This window comes from Capra hircus, chromosome 23 (genome assembly GCF_001704415.2).
Source record: "Capra hircus breed San Clemente chromosome 23, ASM170441v1, whole genome shotgun sequence".
Classification (NCBI taxonomy): Eukaryota; Metazoa; Chordata; class Mammalia; order Artiodactyla; family Bovidae; genus Capra; species Capra hircus.
In genome coordinates this window covers 41,792,821-41,810,802 of record NC_030830.1, presented here as the reverse complement: position 1 = coordinate 41,810,802, position 17,982 = coordinate 41,792,821, and positions in this window count along the sequence as shown.

Sequence of the window (17,982 nt, the reverse complement as noted above, 5' to 3'; positions counted from 1 at the left end):
AACTCGGTAGAAAGACTAGCGGTGAAAAGATACTCAGACCTTCCTCTCTGCTTTCCTCCCTTCAAAGCGGTACAGAGAAGAGCAGTAGGAGGTCCATTTCACAAAAGCGGACAGGCCCTTAGGGAGAGAGGGATCCAACCGGTGGTCCCTGGGAACACCTTGCCCAGCCCTTTTGCCCGCTTATAAACCTGGGTGGAAAATGCATTATTCCTCATGCCGGCACCAACCTTCCACCCAGTTTCAGACCAAATCTGCTCTTTAGGGAGTGGTGGCAGAGGAGAAAGCACTTTTCCTTTCAGTAAAAGACAGAAACAGTGCCCTCAGATTAGCCTAAAGATCCTATGCAATTTCTTTCCTTATCCCTTTCAGAGCAAAGCCTTATAAAGCAAATCAGCCTGACTCATAACTGATCTTCCATCTGGACTTTGCCTTGATATTCAGAGGTGATCGCTGTCTTCAAAAAAAAGACCCTTGTTAATTACCGTTATTCATTTAGCCCAGGAGGGATGATGTGCCAAATAGGAAGAAGCATGGCTCTGATCATAGTAACAAACATTTCTCCCGCTGCCTCCCCATCTTGGCCAGCAACACGGACCCAGAGGAGGGAAGAGTCCAGTGATAGGAATGGAGAGCTTACCCCCCTTTCTGACCATCTTTGCTTTGCGTTCACATTTAGGTTATCATCAGAGGCTCCACATTCAGAAATTTTCTTTCCATCTTGGGGGTATCTTTCCTCCTCAACAAGATGGGGGTGGGGGACACTGAGGAGGATGAATGTTTGGTCGGCCAGGGATGGAAGTGATCTATGTCAATTGCACCTACATCACTTCGGCCAGAGGGCACGTGGCCCTCCTGGATGCAAAGGAGCTGGGGAAAGAAGGCTTCAGGTGAGCCCGGGAGGGAAAAAGAAAAGCTTTCCCAGAGCGTTGTCTCTACACGATGAAGGATTACCCTTTGGAAGCCGTAGCTCTCAGCTCTCACCCCGGCTGTCCAGGGAGCTGAAGCTTCCCAGCGCCCCGCCCGCCTTCCCAGCAGCCCTCTGTCTGTGCTCACGCCGCAGCATGCGCTCCATCCACCCGCTTCCGGGCTCACAGGTCTCACCCTCAGCCCCCTCGTTAGATCTTGCTTCTTCCCTTCTGAAGGACAAGTGCAGACAGCTCTTGCAGCCTTTTCTCAATTCGGGGCTCTTACGGGTCTCCAGCATACATTTAATGGGTTCTGTAAGCCTTGGGTATTTGCATAAATCTGGTGCCAATGAGCTCAAGGAAACTGATCTAATATCAGAATTGCCCCCCTCACCTCCGCTCCCCCCCACCCAGGTCTCCCTGTCCCTCTATTTCTAGAAGGCTCTAAACTCTTCTTGATTTTATTAAAATACCTCTTCTAAGACAATGTGGACTGTACAGTCCTCGTCTGTGACTAAATTTCTCTCATTCCAGCCATAGAAGAAGGTTCCTAATGCATGATGACTTGGGGGAGAGAGCACATTATGTCGTCTAAGAGAGGGAATAATATGCATCGAATCTTTTGTTTTCTTTTTATGTTCGTTTCCGATGTGCAGCAAAGTGATTCAATTATACATACATATATGAATATGTACCAAAGAATATATATATATATTCTTTTTTAGATTCTTTTCCATCATAGATTGTTACAAGATGTGAGTAGAATTCTCTGTGTTTTACAGTGGGTCCTTGTTATCTATTTTACATATAGTAGTGTGTATCTGTTAATCCCAAATTCCTAATTTATCCTTCTCCCCTCAATTCATCAATTCTTCATCACCATCACAGGAGAGGATTTCTCAGCGAGAGAGGAGGAAAGAAACCGAAATAATCAATCTGTCCTCCAAGTCTTCTTCCCTAACCTCTATGAAACCTTTCCACTTAAAGCAGGCTTGAAGCTGAGAAATGTTTTATTCTATCACACTTCTGCATATGGGTAACAAAGAAAATTCTGCATGCAAAAAGAATCCTCATTTAGCAAATGTATACAAGTACCAGGCACTCTGCTGTGATACATGGTGAACAAGATGCCATGTTTCCCCAAGGACAGAGAAGAACCAGAGTCCCAATGGGGTGACCAATGCCTGAAGCGCATATTTAGATCAGGCAGAGCCAACCCCACAGCACACAATTAAATTAGCAAGCACGTGCTTCTTGCCAAGTTCTGTGTTCTCTGGGTGCTATGGAGAAGAGAAAGGCAAACCCAACTTAGAGCCTGCCCTCAGGGTGATCAGATGTGGTGAGAAGCTTCCTGATCAACCCTGCTGGGCCCTGATCATGCTCTGTCTCTGCCCGGCTCTGTGCTTGGGGAGGCTGACCCCCAGGAAGTAGCACCCAGGCTCAGACTCCAGCTGAGAGGTTGCATTTCTGCTGTGGGAGGACGCAGGGAGGTCAGAGGTGGGAGAGAGTGGCTGCGGCGTTTCTGGCCTGTTCTCCAGCAGGTGTCCCTCTCCACGGCTCTTCTGTGCCTGCAGCCCCGGGACTCCGGCTCTCACTGGACTCACACCTCCACACCAGCTGCCGACCCTGGGTACCTTCTCACTGGCTTGTCGACACCCTGTCACTCTTCTGGGAATATGTTCCTTCAGAGAGAGGACCTTGTCTGTCTCAGGCACTGCTGTGCACATCCAGGGTCTAGAACATGCCTGGTGCACAGCAGGGGATCAGCACGTTTGGTTGACTGAATAAATGAGTGAACACGTGAATGAAATTACAAACCCATGTAACCTACTGCTTGCTAGATTCCCATTCCAACTATTTTCAAAGAATGCTAAGACCCTTTATGGGGCTTCCCAGGTGGTGCTAGTGGTAAGGAACCCACCTGCCAGAGCAGGAGACGTAAGAGATGCAGATTCAATCCCTGGGTCAGGAAGAGCCCCTGGAGGAGGGCACAGCAACCCATTCTAATATTCTTGCCTGGAGAATCCCACGGACGGAGGAGCCTGTCGGGCTACAGTGTGTAGGGGCGCACAGAGTCATCCACAACTGAAGCGACTTAGCACACACACAAGGTCCTTTATTATTACTATTTTGAAACAGCTTGATTTCTGTTTGTTTAGTTAGATTTGGCTGTGCTGGGTCTTTGCTGCTTGGCACTGGCTCTGTCTAGTTAGTGAGGGGGCTACTCTTTTCTGTGGCCTGCAGGCTTCTCATTGTGGTGGCTTCTTCACTGAGGAGCGCGGGCTCTAGGCACGTGGGCTTCAGTCGTGGGAGCAGGAGGGTTCAGTAGTTGCGGTGCACGGGCTTAGCTGCTGCGTGGTATGTGGGAATCTTCCTGGACCAGGGATGGAACGCGTGTCCTCTCCACTGGCAGGTGGGTTCTTATCCACTGCGCCACTAGGGAAGCCTCATTCATTTATTCAATAATCAATTACTGTACATCTACTACATTCAAAGCGCTTTCCCTTGCCCCAAGAAGAGGTGAGTATAATGAAGGCTGTTGCCACAACCATGGCAACAACAACCTCTCCAAACGAATGGGACATCACGAATTCTATTGCTGAGAACACATCACAGGCAAAGGGAATTATCCAGCCAGACTTTACTCTACATCTGCCTATTTACTTTTAAATTTCATAGAAGGTTGATAAGATTTCTCTACTTATTTCCCCATTGCTGCTGCTGCTGCCGCTGCTAAGTCGCTTCAGTCGTGTCCAACTCTGTGTGACCCCATAGACAGCAGCCCACCAGGCTCCCCCGTCCCTGGGACTCTCCAGGCAAGAACACTGGAGTGGGCTGCCATTTCCTTCTCCAGTGCATGAAACTGAAAAGTCAAAGTTGCTCAGTCGTGTCAACTCTTGGCGACCCCATGGACTGCAGCCTACCAGGCTCCTCCGCCCATGGTATTTTCCAGGCAAGAGTACAGGAGTGGGGTGCCATTGCCTTCTCCATTTTCCCATTAAATTTTTTTTTAATCACATACTTTTTCTCTAACATTACCAAACCTTTAAAAGCAGGTTAGGACTAATTTCAGCAATTAGCTGGTAAGCGTTTATTTAGTGCTTACTATATAGAATAGAAATATATAGTATATAATTATAATTTGATAGAATAGATTTGTTTATATTTATTCTGTCAAATAGTGTATATATATGAATATAAATATATATCCTGTTCAATTTTGTAGCTAGCTAGATCTATCTATATTTACCACTAAATAAATACCAGCTAAATGTAGAAACAAGTCCTATATATAGTTTTATACATATATATGTACTTATATATATAGTTACAATGTTATGTGTGATAAGGGACTGTGTCCTCTCAAAATTCCTATGTTGAACCCCTAATGTGATGGTATTTGGAAGCAGGCCTTTGGAAGAACATTAAGTCATGAGGGTGAGCCCCATGATGGGATTAGTGTCCTTGTAAGAAGAGGGGGAGTGAGCCCTCCCTGTTCCCCTGTGAGGTCACCTTGAGAAGATGGCCATCTGTGGCCCAGGAAGAGGGCCTTCACCCAGACTCCGAGCACACTAGCTCTCAGGACTTCCCTGCCTCCAGAACGGTGAGAAATGAACGTATGTCGTGGACTCCTGGTCTACAGTGTTTTGTTACAGCAGCCCCAGCTGGAGCAGACTGAGCTAGGAACAGAGGTGGAGATGATGATTACAGAGACAGAGACATATCTATGTCTCATCACGTTTGGTTCTGAGATTTAACAGCCAATCTGATGCCATTGCCTTAAATGACACGGGAGCTGAATGAGTTCGTAGGCAACGTTCATTTCTTTAAATACGTCTTGAGGGCCGCCATGTTCCTGGCCACATGGAGAAGCCTGAGAAGGTTGGAGCCCACCCACTGACCCCCCAGAGGGCTTCTTCTGGTTCAGGAATGAGCCATAGACAGAGGGACTCCGGGGAGCAGGGCACCTGCAGCCCAAACCCTCGAGCCCTTCAGATCCCTCAGACAGGCCTTCACTGATGGTTCTCTCGTTTCCCACATGGATAAAGATACTGAGGACCAGTCAGGACTCGGGTCACAATCCTGGGTGATGGACAGCACAGCTCTGACCTGAGATACTAGGACATCTTCCAGAGACACTAAAATGTGACATTAAATAACATAGAAGGTGGTAAACTCAGCTGAAAGAAGGACCTGCCCACTCTTCAGAGGCTCTCCCCAGAGGCACCCTTCTGTAGGTGATACAGTAGACGGGAGGCTGATTCCAGGCAAGGGCGGAAGGCACGTGCTGGAGGTGGCAGGGTCCCTGGAGGAGAGCTTCTCCATCCAAGAAGGAGTGGATGGAACAGGGACAGACTGGCTCCACCAAAAGTCCGTGAAATATTGAGATACTGTCACTTCCCTTCGATTTCTGATGAATTCGTTCAGTCATGCTCAGCCACTCAGTCATGTCCGATTCTTTGTGACCCCATAGACTGTAGCCTGCCAGGCTACATGGAATTTTCCAGGCAAGAATACTGGAGTGGGTTGTCATTTCCTCCTCCAGGGAAGTTTCCTGACCCGGGGTCAAACCATTGGCAGGAGGATTCTTTACCACTGATCCACCAGGGAAGCCCATCCTCCAGTAGAAATTCAGCTCAATAAGTCGGTGCCTTTGGTGAGGTCTGTTGGTCCTCTGACCCTGACTACACTGACCAGGCGCAGATAAGAGAGGGAGTTCTCAGGGGGGAGAGGTCCCTGTGACCACAGGCAGCCCTGGGCTCCAAGCTCCAGGAGACTTTACACTGGGGGGCGGGGGCTTCCCTAGGGATGGAGCACGTGCCACCATGCACTCTGCCACGCTCCTGAGCAAGGAACAAGTGATGGCCCAGCCCTGCTTTGATGCCTCCCAGGTTTGCTGTTGGGATGTTCAGTTCGGTCGCTCAGTCGTGTCCGACTATTTGCAACCCCATGGACTGCAGCATGCGAGGCTTCCCTGTCCGTCACCATCTCTCGGACTTTGCTCAAACTCACGTCCATTGAGTCAGTGATGCCATCCAACCATCTCATCCTCTGTCATCCCCTTCTCCTCCTGCCTTCAATCTTTCCTAGCATCATGGTCTTTTCCGATGAGTCAGTTCTTTGCATCAGGTGGCCAAAGTACTGGAATTTCAGCTTCAGCATCAGTCCTTCCAGTGAACACCCAGGACTGATTACCTTTAGGATGGACTGGTTTGATCTCCTTGCAGTCTAAGGGACTCTCAAGTCTTGAGTTTTCTCCATCACCAGAGTTCAAAAGTATCAATTCTTTGGCACTCAACTTTCTTTATGGTCCAACTCTCACATCCATGCATGACTACTGGAAAAATCATAGCTTTGACTATAGGGACTTTGTCAGCAAAGTAATATCTCTGCTTTTTAATATGCTGTCTAGGTTGGTTATAACTTTTCTTCCAAGGAGCAAGCGTCTTTTAATTTCATGGCTGCAGTGACCATCTGCAGGATTTTGGAGCCCAAGAAAATAAAGTCTGTCACGGTTTCCATTGTTTCCCCATCTATTTGCCATGAAGTGATGGGACCATATGCCATGATCTTAGTTTTTTGAATGTTGAGTTTTAAGTCAGCTTTTTCACTCTCTTCTTTCACTTTCATCAAGAGACCATTCAGTTCCTCTTTGCTGTTGAGATATAGTGGAAGGGATTTGGCTGTGAGTTTGCCAGTTGGAACCTGCAGAGGCCAGTGCTTCTCCGGCTGCAGTCAGTCTTTTCCATTTTCCCCCAATGCACCACATTACGTAATTCCACTTTCTCTTTGTGCATTTTCTCTTTGCTCATGCAGTGCAAAGTTAGAGAGCCCTGTTTTATTGAATCCAGCCCCACTGATGGTCTGCCCTGGATATCAGGCACTTGTTTGGGTCATAACTCTGCAGGATTCCATGCAGAGGATCAGTTGTGGCTCACAGGACACTGGCAACCAGGGACAAAGCTGCAGGACTCTTTGGAGCCATGGAGGGCCTGCTGACTGCCACAGAAATATCTTTCCAGCAGCCGTGGGACAGCTGGGTGGAGGTCCCCCTGTGTTGTCAGAGTGCTGGGAATGGTGCTCAGTTCTCTCCGAGTTTCCCACTGAGTGTGGTATCTGCTCTTTATACTAAAGAGCCCATGTACTTTTAGGAGGGAAAAGTGAAAGTCGCTCAGTTGTGTCTGACTCTTTGTGACCCCGTAGACTGTACAACCCATGGAATTCTCCAGGCCAGTACACTGGATCAGGTAGCCTGTCCCTTCTCCAGGGGATCTTCCCATCCCAGGGATCAAACCCAGGTCTCCCACATTGCAGGCAGATTCTTTACCAGCTGAGCCATGAGGAAAGCCCCAAAATACCGAAGTGGGTAGCCTATCCCTTCTCCAGTGGATATTCCCAACCCAGAAATCGAACTGGGGTGTCCTGCATTGCAGGTGGATTCTTTACCAGCTGAGCTATAAGGAGGGAAAAAAAGTGAAGCAAAAGGTTTTGTGCCAGGGATTCATACTACAGTAAAGTCAGAGAGAAGATCAGACTGCTTACAAGACCCAAGAAGGCCTGAGTCACCTCTAGTGGAGACCGGTCCTCTGAAATTACAAGCATGTGACAAAAATCCGAATATGTCCATCTCTTCACTTGAGGGTACAATAGGCCTTCCTGACAAAAAATAGAAAATCGAGACCCCCAACCTCTCATTTCTTGGTGTGACATTGGCTCACCTTCAAGGATGGACAGGCACACAGTCACTTGAAGAAGCATCAACATCCCCCAGTGCCTAGTAACTCACACCAAAAATATCTTATAGGCATCTCAGAAGAATGTAGAACAACTTCAGAGAGAAATGATGAATGGTTTGGATGAAAACACTCATCTTCTGGAAAGCCTTAAACTGCTGATCCAAGAAGTTATGAGATGGAAGAAAGTGTGGGAATTAAAGAAAGGGGAAAAAAAATATTCAAACCATACAAAACAAAATAGTTTCAAATGATGAAGGGAGCCAGTTCACATCTCTAACTGAAGCTATACTGAAGACGATACATCTGCCTGCCTGGTTTAGGAAAGATTACATTTGAATTAGATGAAAAAAGTGATTCAAACACAGCTGGTTATACTATCAGTCAGAAGTCAATTTGAAGAAACGTATCAATGCTGCTTACTTAAATGTTTCCTTGAAAGAGAAAAACAGGAATTATTTTAAATAATTTGACTCAAATCAGATGGATGAAGAGTTTATAGTTCAAATGAAAAGTTTCCAAACTGAGCAAGCATCTTAACGTCTAAAAATTCACAGCTTAAAGGTGAGAGTCAAGAACTTCAACTGAAACTTCAAATACTGCCTGAACTGTATCAAGAACACACAGTGAAACTTTGCAGAAAAGCAACTGAGGAGGTAATTTCTCTCTTAGAGGAAAAACTTCTAAAAATGTAGAAAAGCATCAGAAGCATGAATTGGAGACACAATTCCAACCAGAAGGTTTGGCTGAAGGTCTGGATATAGAATTACAACTTCCTTCTTGGAAAACTAGATGGATTATCTCCCATGAGAAAAAAGCTCAAGAGAGCTGGCTGGCAGCTTCGACAACTGGAAGAAAGCTCAGTGAGCTAAGACAAGGGAATGGCTGTACCTGGCAAAAATCAGCTGAAGTAAATTTCCAATTTCCCCAAGCAGCCCTAGAGTAGGTTGATTAATGGCCACACCCTACTGTTTGGATCTTGTGCATATCTTATGCCATGTGGCCAAAGGGACTTCACAGAGGTAATTAAGGTTACAGATTTTCAGGGGATGACTATCCTGGACTCACCAGATGGACCCAATCTAGTCACTTGAGACCTGGAAAAACCAGAGCAGTTTCTCCAGCTAGAGTCTGAGAGGAAGTCAGGGAATTTCCAGGTGGGAGAAGGATTCACTGCACTGCCAAGTTGCAGTTGTCCATGTGCAAAGGTTGAAGAAAGGCCTCTAGAAGCTACTGCCAGCCCCCAGCTGACAGCTGGCCAGGAAACAGGACCTTGGACCTACAGCTGCAAGGAACTGAGTCTTGCCAACAACCTGAATGAGCCTAGCCTGAGCCTCTCTATTGAAGTCCAGCCCATCCACGCTTTGATGCAAAGAAACCGAAGAGCAAAGTCATACCTCTAACCTACAGAACTAGAATAAATGTGTGTTCTTTTGAGGAACTAAATTGAGAGCTAATATTCTTCCAGTTGACAAGCAGCCCTGGGCACAGGTCCTAAAAGATCAGTGCATCACGTCCCCAAGGGAAGAGGAGAGTTAAAGACTCTGGAACCCAGGGTCACATGCAAGTTTGTTTCCGCTTTCACTGGCCCCTGTGCATCCACGGCCACAGGAAATTTGCCTGTGTTTTCTTTCTTTAAAAGTCGATTATCTGTTTTTAGTTTAACCATTATTTTTTTAATTGATGCCACATTTGCTGATAAAATTACAATTCCTAAGGTGTTGTTTTTCAAATATAAATGGTTGCTATGTAATTCTTATGCGTACATTATTTCCTGTAGAGAATAAATCATCTATATATTAGATTCTGTTAAAAATAAAAGGTCCATGATCATTTAAGCCATCATTAGACGTCAACATGGCCAGAAGGAAACATTCAAAAGGATAAAGACCATTTCTATATCCTATGAGCTGTTATTAGAAATCTATAATAGTAGGTTAATATCTCAAAATTTTTGATTGTTTTTTAAAACAATACATGAGTGTGCACGCACACACACACATGCACGCACACACACACATACACACACACACACCCAAATGACAACACCACCCCCAGCTAAACTTAGTCTTGCAATATTTTTATAATCACTAACTCATAGTTTAGGGCATTTGACATTCACCTTTGTTTCTTATTTTTCCACTTGTTTTTATCCTTTATTTTGTTTAGGATATATCCTTTACTGTTTAAATGTCTTTAAATGTTATGCAGTCAAAACAAATTTTCCCTTTGTGAAAAAATCAAGATACATCTTGAACTGTTATGTCTAGCAACCTGCTAGGCGCTGGACCCAAGATGACAAGACCTTGGGAGCCCCAGGGGTGGAGGGGTGAGAGGCTGGGAGACAGAAGTGTGCACAAGTAATTGCCCGATGATGCAATGCAGGGAACCCCAGGGTGTGTGCGGAGCCTCATGGGACCCTGCGGGAGAGGCAACTTCTCTATGGGGTCAACGCAAAAGAGGCAAACTTCCAACTGGATTTTAAAGAAAGATTTAGAAATCCAGTGCTTCTGTGGATCATGCACTACATTCAAAGAGCATTGGAGGGCTTCCCTGGTGGCTCAGTTGGTGAAGAATCCGCCTGCCAATGCAGGAGAGGTGGGTTCGATCCAGCTCTGGGAAGATCCCACCTGCTGTGGAGCAAGGAAGCCTGTGCGCCGCAACTGCTGACCCTGTGCTCTAGCGCCCGGGACCCAGGACCCGGGACCTGCAGCCACTGAACTCTGTGTGTGACAGTCTGCGCCCTGCAACCGGAGAAGCCACCACAGCGAGAGGCCCCCACCACTCCAACTAGAGAAAAGCCCGCAAAACAACGAGCCAAAAATAAATCAGAATTCATTGTGTTTGTTTTTTTTTTAAAGAGCATTATATGTTTATACTCTGGCCTCCCTTGAATTTTGCCAAAAAATTTAACAAGGGTTATCCCCTCGTGACCTCCTCTTCTTTGGAAAGAAGCCTAAATCGAGAGTTGGAAAACTGGTGTTTTATATCTAAATCCAGCATCTGCTAAACAAATCGTTTGGTTTCTGTAAAAATGGTAGTAAATCATAACATTCTGCTTATCTCGTAGGACAACTGTAAAGATTAAATTAGACCATGTATACGAAAACACTAGGGCAATCTGACAGATTACTTCAGGTCACGACGTTTTACACTGAGTTCCTGTGGCTGCTGTGAATGACTGCCATGTTCTAAAAGAACAGACTCACAGAGTGATACACGATTTGATTCCTTCGAGTTCCACAGCACCTTTCTTCTGAAGCCTTGCACATCTGTTCTCTCTCGGACCCCCTAATGTCTTTCCAGGATAAGCTGGGGCCCCAGACTTGCAGAAGAATGAGGAAGATGAAGTCACAGTGTGGGATCCAGATTTGGACTCCAGCTCCTGGTTTCAGACCATCCCCTGTGTACACACGGTACCCAGAGCGCCAGGAGGAATGACAGCGGTCTTCCTAACACATCATGTTAATAGCCACTCAGAACAGACAGGGATATATTCATTCTAATTACAAATGCTCAACAGTAAAGTTCATTCCCTTCAATATTCAGCAGGAGGAAAAAAGGAAAAATAAAAAAATCCCATGCCTCTAACATATAAAGGAGAAAGCACAGGCTGCCTGCCTGCCTGGGCTCCCGCCTTCCTCCCAGGGGTCTGCACAGCTGTGGGGACCCCCCTGTTCTGTTCCCCTCCAGCCATTCTGAGCATAGAACCCCCTTTTCCCACCTCTGCCTGTGGAGATTCTTCTCCTCCCTAAGTGTTAGTCACTCAGTCATGTCAGACTCTTTGTGACTCCTTGGACTGTAGCCCGCCAGGCTCTTCTGTCCATGAAACTCTCCAGATAAGAATACTGGAGTGGGTTGTCATTCCCATCTCCAGGGAGATCTTCCTGACCCAGGAATGGAGTCGGATCTCCTGCATTGAAGGCAGATTCTTTACCATCTGAGCCACCAGGGAAGCCCTTCTCCTCCCTGAGCTCAGCCCAATTGCCACTCCTCCCTGATCCCAGATGTTGGGAATAAGTTCACCAGCTTAGACTAGTGGGAAAGAATGCAGGCCCCTAGGAAGTCAGCTTGAGTCTGAACCTCCGCCTTGCTACTTAACCTTCCTACCTCTGGCCCCTTATCTGTAAGGGGGAGGCTGTGGAGGCCATGCTAATAATGGCCTGATCATTATCGGGTTGTTAAGGGGATAATGGTGATAAGATAAAGCTAGTGGCACACACTCGATGGCACGTGCAGTGCCCAGCAAATGCACGGGTGTGTGCTCAGTGGCTTCAGTCACGTCCGACTCTTTGTGACCCTATGGACTGTAGCCCGCCAAGCTTCTCTGTCCATGGGATTCTTCAGGCAAGAATATTAGAGTGGGTTGCCATGCCCTCCCCCAGGGAATCTTCTCAACTCAGGGATCGAACCCACGTCTCTTACGTCTCCTGCGATGGCAGGTGGGTTCTTTATCAGTAGCACTACCTGGGAAGCCCATCCAGTAAGTACTAGCAGTCAGATTCTCTTCAGCTTTCTGAGGGAAACTGGTTCTCTGGTGCCCCTTTACCTGGTGCATAAGCGTACATTCCAGTTCTGTCATTTATGAGATCTGAGAGCTTGGCCTACCGTTTAATTTCCTAAAGACTTAGTCCTCATCTGCAAGATGGGGTTAACACGGACATCAAAGCCAATAATGTGAATTGAAGCACCTGGCATAGTGCGGGTAAGGAAGTTTTTGCACAAATATATTTTAGCCATTGTTTGGTGCTTAAGCGTCTATATGAAAACTGTATTAAAGAGTCAAGGTTCTGATATCACAGTGTTCCTCAGACAGTGTTGTCTGACGTCTACAGTTGAAATTATAGATTAAAACTTGAAAGCTGGAAAAAGGGGAAAGAGTGTGCAGTATCAGGAGGCCAGGGCTGGGAGGACCACAGTGGGCAGCCTGATGAGATCTGTTCGCCACAAGAGACAAGCAGTCCTCAGCTCCACTCCTGAAAGTGGCCATCACCTCCTCCTGCTGAAGGGGGAGGGTCTGGGTGAGGCAAAGAGAGAACTGGAGAACGTAAGGAGCAAGTAAAATGAAGAAGAAGGTGGTCGAGGGACAGAGGAGGGAGAAGGAAATGCACGGAGAGGGAAAGGGGGCAAGAGAAGCCCTGTGACCGGGGACGTGCCCACCTCAGAGTCTTTGGATGGAGTGTTACAGCCCCAGAGGGTGCTGGGAAAATCTAAGGGCGTGGCTGCCTGTCCCCACACTTGCAGGTGGCACGGGGCAGATGTCATGTGGGTCTCCAAATCCCACCACTCAAAGAAGGGTCCCAGCTTGCTTTTCTAAAATTTTTATCTTATTAATATTTATTATGTTTTAAAAGTCACTTAATGATGGTTTATATATCCTATTTTTTTATTGAAGTAGAGTTGATTTACAATGTTCTGTTCATTACTGCTGTACAACAGAGTGATTCTCTTATATATATATAAATATATACACATTCTTTTTAAAAAATATTTTTTCCATTATTGTTTATCATCAGATACTAATAAATTTCTCTGTGCTGTACTGTAGGATCGTGTTGTTTGTCCACCACATCCTGCTTAATCATGGAACTAATCCAGGAAGGTGGCAGATCCAGAAGTCGACTCTGTTTTCCATATTAGCACACAGTATTTTTGCTCTATTTTGATATAAGCCAAATATCCCAGTAATGCCACTAGATTAAAAATAAAATTGTATGTTGCTTTGTTGATAATTTTCTTTTAAAGCAGAGGACGACTGTACGTTGTTTTGTAATAATTCTACTTGACTTGCTCACCACCGGAAGATCTCAGCTCTTACGATGAAGGCCACGGGGAACGCCTGAGTCAGACACACACCCTCGATTCAGCGCATCCTCCTCTGTGTGGCTTTGCAGAGGCTCCATGTGGGTGCAAACATTTGGCAACATCACTGTGATTCTAGTTGGTCCCGAGCAACAGATAGCAAACTATTACGAGTTTCACTGATGTTCCTTTTATTTTTCCTTTATTTTTCAGGTGGGACATTATACTGATTGTATACTAGGCTATATTATCTCTGAAAGTTATTTTAAGATAAAGGGGTTAATTTATTTTTTAATTGACAGGGAGAGGTGTTGGGGAAGATGGGATTGAAACCCTGCCCTCGAAGCATTTCTGACCATCCTTTCCCTTAGTTCTCTTCTCTCCTGCCCACTCCAACCGGTGGAGATGCTGGCCTGCAGGACGACAAGGCACTGGGCCCTAGCCCTCCCTTCCTGGGCCTCTGACATCCCCACTCCCCTGCCAAAATGTGTGTATTCTGTAAGGAAGTGAATAGATCTCCAAATGGTCACTATCATTAATTTTATCATATAATAGCATGATTTTTTAAAGTAAAATATTACTTTAAAATTTTTTTAAGTAAAATATTCCATTTTTAGCCTGATGCTGGGAAAGATTGGGGGCAAAAAAGGATGACATAGCTGGATGGCATCATCAACTCAATGGACATGAGTTTGAGTAAACTCTGGGAGATAGTGAAGGGAAGCCTGGCATGCTGAAGTCCATGGGGTCACAAAGAGTCAGACACGACTGAGCAACTGAACAACAGCAACAGGGATTTCTGGTGAGTGGGCCTAGTTGGAGGAAATGTAACTGCTTGACGATGGTGCCCACATGGTTTTCCTCATACCACCACCCATCGTGACTCCCTCAAGCTGGGCTCCAGGGGCCATCTCATCCTCTCCCCTTCCTCCAAAGATGATCCCACAACCTTCGGCAAGGACATAGACCCAAAGTTTGCATTAGCTGAAAAGGATAGAAAGGCTAGTTTTCAGTGAAAAAAAAAAAAAATCACAGCATTTAGATTCAGGGTGGGCGTATTTCCCACGCAGGAGGTCAACAGAGTGATGATGAAAGCTAAGACTTTGCAGCCAGTCACCCTGAGTCCCTCGGCTCAGCTCCGGCCCTGACCAATCTTGTGACCAGCAGGTTTTCTTTACCATCCCTGCAATTCAGATGCCTGGGCAGTTGAGTGAGGGTACCTGCCTCAAGTGGTACCCGTGAGAATGGAAAGAGTTATCTGCTGTCAGTGCCTAGAGGAAGGTTTGGCACGTAGGTATTACAGGCTAAGTGTGATAGCTGTGACAATTCTTCTTCCTGGAAAATTTCCTTCCCTTCCCCTTGGAGTGCAGAGACTACAGAACGGCTCAGCAGTGCTTGTCGTGACCTGGCTATGCCAGGTGCATGGTGCCCTTTCTGCGCATGTCATCAAACACGGACCAGATTAGAGAGGAAGGCTCCACAGGAAAACAAAGACACCAGAGAATTCCCGTTTGACAGGCACAGACCAAGACAAAGGGAGTTATGTGAACACCAGCCACATATTCAGAAGAGTTTAGACAATACACTGCTTTGTTATATTTCATGAGTTCATGGCACCCAAAGATGCCGCTAATACAGGAGGACAATAGCTGACATATCAGGTTTTGCAGTCATACTACCAGTGGCTGACTGTCTGCCAAACTGCCTTCGGCATCGTCCCTGAGTTCACAGAACAAAAAGAGGATGGGTATTAAAATGCTCGCTTCCATCAGACTTTAAAAGTCCCAGATTATCCGAAAGATCAGTCAAACTGAAACCAGAGTGCAGCCTGTTGCATCTGATGGCAGAATTATTAAATTTATTCCATTCCTGAGGCATCTAAATAGGAGGAAGGGGGCGTTTGGCAAACATGAGCAGAGGGGAGCCCTGCACAGTATTTATCTGAGTCCACAGGCGGTGGACTAGTTTTCCAGGACTGTCATAACAAATGGCCACAATTTGGATGACTCATAACAATAGAAAAGTATTCTTTTACTGTTCTGGAGGCAAGAGGTCCAAAATCCAGGTGCCAGCAAGGTTGGTTCCTTCTGGAAGGCTGCGAGGGAGCATCTGTCCTGTGCTTCTCTCCTAGCTGCTGGAGTCTTCCACCCATCTTTGGCGTTTCTTGACTTGAAACTCCATGACTCCATGACCATCTTCTCAGTGTGTCCCTGTGTCTTATGGCATTTTCCTGTGTGTGTGTGTGTGTGTGTGTGTGTGTGTGTGTGTGTCCAAACTTCCCTTAGGGTGTTGGATCGGTACCACCTTAATGACCTCAACTTACCTTGATCACGTCTGCAAAGACCTTGATTCCAAATAAGATCAAGTTCCCAAATACCAAGGGTTAGGATTTCAACATCTCTTTGGGGGCGGGGGACACAATGCAAACAATAACAGGTGTGGATTTGCTAATTGCTGAGGAGAATTCAGAGTCGATCAACTTTTGCCCACTAGTCTGAGCATCTTCACTCCTTAAATGAGGAACGTAAACATGTTTCACCCTTGGGCTTGATCTTCTAAGAAAAACTCTCTTCTACTGTTTCACTTGAGTTCTGTTTTAGTGTGCTTCCAGGTTTGGAAGAAATGGTCTTTGTCCTGTCTTTAAATCTGTTGTTCTTCATGTGGATGTCACCCCAGAAGGTAAAATTCTAAAAGCTATTTAGTTGGCCATTGTTGGCGTTGACGTGGGAGAAAGAAGAAAGAGACGGCCTCAGAGACGCTCCTCAACCTGCACCAGAGGCCATCTGCGAGCAGAGAACTTCACCAGCTGGGGAAATAGCAAAGGGGGACCCTCTCTTTAAAGGAAGCCTGGAGCAACACGTTCTTTCTGTATCTTAAAAGCAGGCATGACGTTTGGTTTAAGGCTGTTAGTTTCCAAAGTCACAACGTGAGATAGAAGGGAAATGACAGTGACGTAGTTCCACGCAGGCAAAACGGGTCCTCCTTTCCCCATTCTTCGGGAAAAGACAATTTAAAATTTTTAAAAAAAATTGCTTGTGAAGAGCATGAAAGTTATTTACCTGTTTGCTCGCCTGTGTCTTTATTTATATCATGGGTCAGCAATGGGGGCCCACATGCCAACCTGGTGGCCGCTTGTTTTGTGAATAAAGTTTTATTGGAACACGGCCAACCCTATTTGTTTTATTGTTCATCCCTGCTACCCACTATACGGCAGAACTGGGCATTGCCAGCAAAACCTAAAATATCTACCATCTGGCCCTTTACAGAAGAAGTCTGCCAACGCTTTATCCAGATTTAGGGAATTAGAAACTAAAGGATATCACAAGGCCCCAAACACACGGGTTACCAGCAGTAACTTGCAACCTCCTGGTTCATAACAAGCCTATGAGCTTAGTGGTTAATGCTTGGCATTCGTACCTATTGGTACAAGCCAGGTATTGTTTAAACCACCAAAACCCCCTAGCAATCATAACAATAGAGATGCCAGAAGTGAGCACTATTAAGAATCAGAATCCAAGAACAAATAGAGAAAAAGACTGCATCACGGTTTAGAACAGCCCTCTAAGGCTTGAAGCAGGGTGTGAACGAAGCTTGTCATCTGCCTTATCAGTAAACCAAGGACATTGCAGCATCAAGCCCTCAGCCACAGCAGCTGCCCCGCCGCGGAGCACCTGAGGGGACGCGGGACTGAGAAAAAGCTGGGTACCGGCCCTGTGTAGTTTGAGTGCACATCAGAGGGGTGGCTTCAGAGAGCGCAGACGCCTGGATCTTCCCATCCATAGAAAAGGGCTACACTCATCCATTTAGGATGCTGCTTTTCTTTAATTAAGTCATCTTTTGATGTTCCTAAATTCATGGTTTTTCTTGCAAAAATTATATATCCTGACTCCTCCTTATGATCTCAGAGCAGTCCCACAGAGCTACATGAGAGGCTGCCTCCCAGGCTTAAGACCTCAGCAAAGCCCGTCAAATAAAACAGAATTCTCTGCCTTTAGGGGATAAGTCTCTGACAAGCGGATAAAATCTTATGGTTGGTGCTGGGATGAAACCTGGCACAACTTCTCCCTGCTATGGCCATTCTTGTAGTTTGTTCCCTCCTTCGCTAGAGTCATCAAATCACAGCAGGAAATCTCCAAAAGTGCTGGGGGCCCTCGAGGCCTTCCCGGGGTCCCCCGGAACATCCCAAACCCAGCGCTCTATAAAAAGCACTTCAATTTTGTCCCAGGAGCTGAGGCTCCTCTCGGCTCCCGTATCCCTTCTGCCAGCCTCAGGCTTTCATCAGGCAAGTCCGTATTTTCAACCCAAACTGTGACTTTCTGGCCCGGCCCCGTGGGTGAATGCCTCAGTTGCACTGTCTGCCTGGCTTCCCATCAGATCATCTCCGAATCCAGGCTCTGTGGCAAAAGGGCCAGACCTGATCTCGCCCAGTCTGCTCTGACCTCATTAATTTTTCCCCAAGGGCACAATGTCCAGTCACTACCGCTAAGCCACAGGGACTTTGATTCTAATATATTGGCTGCTGTCTTTTTGCTGAATCTGTC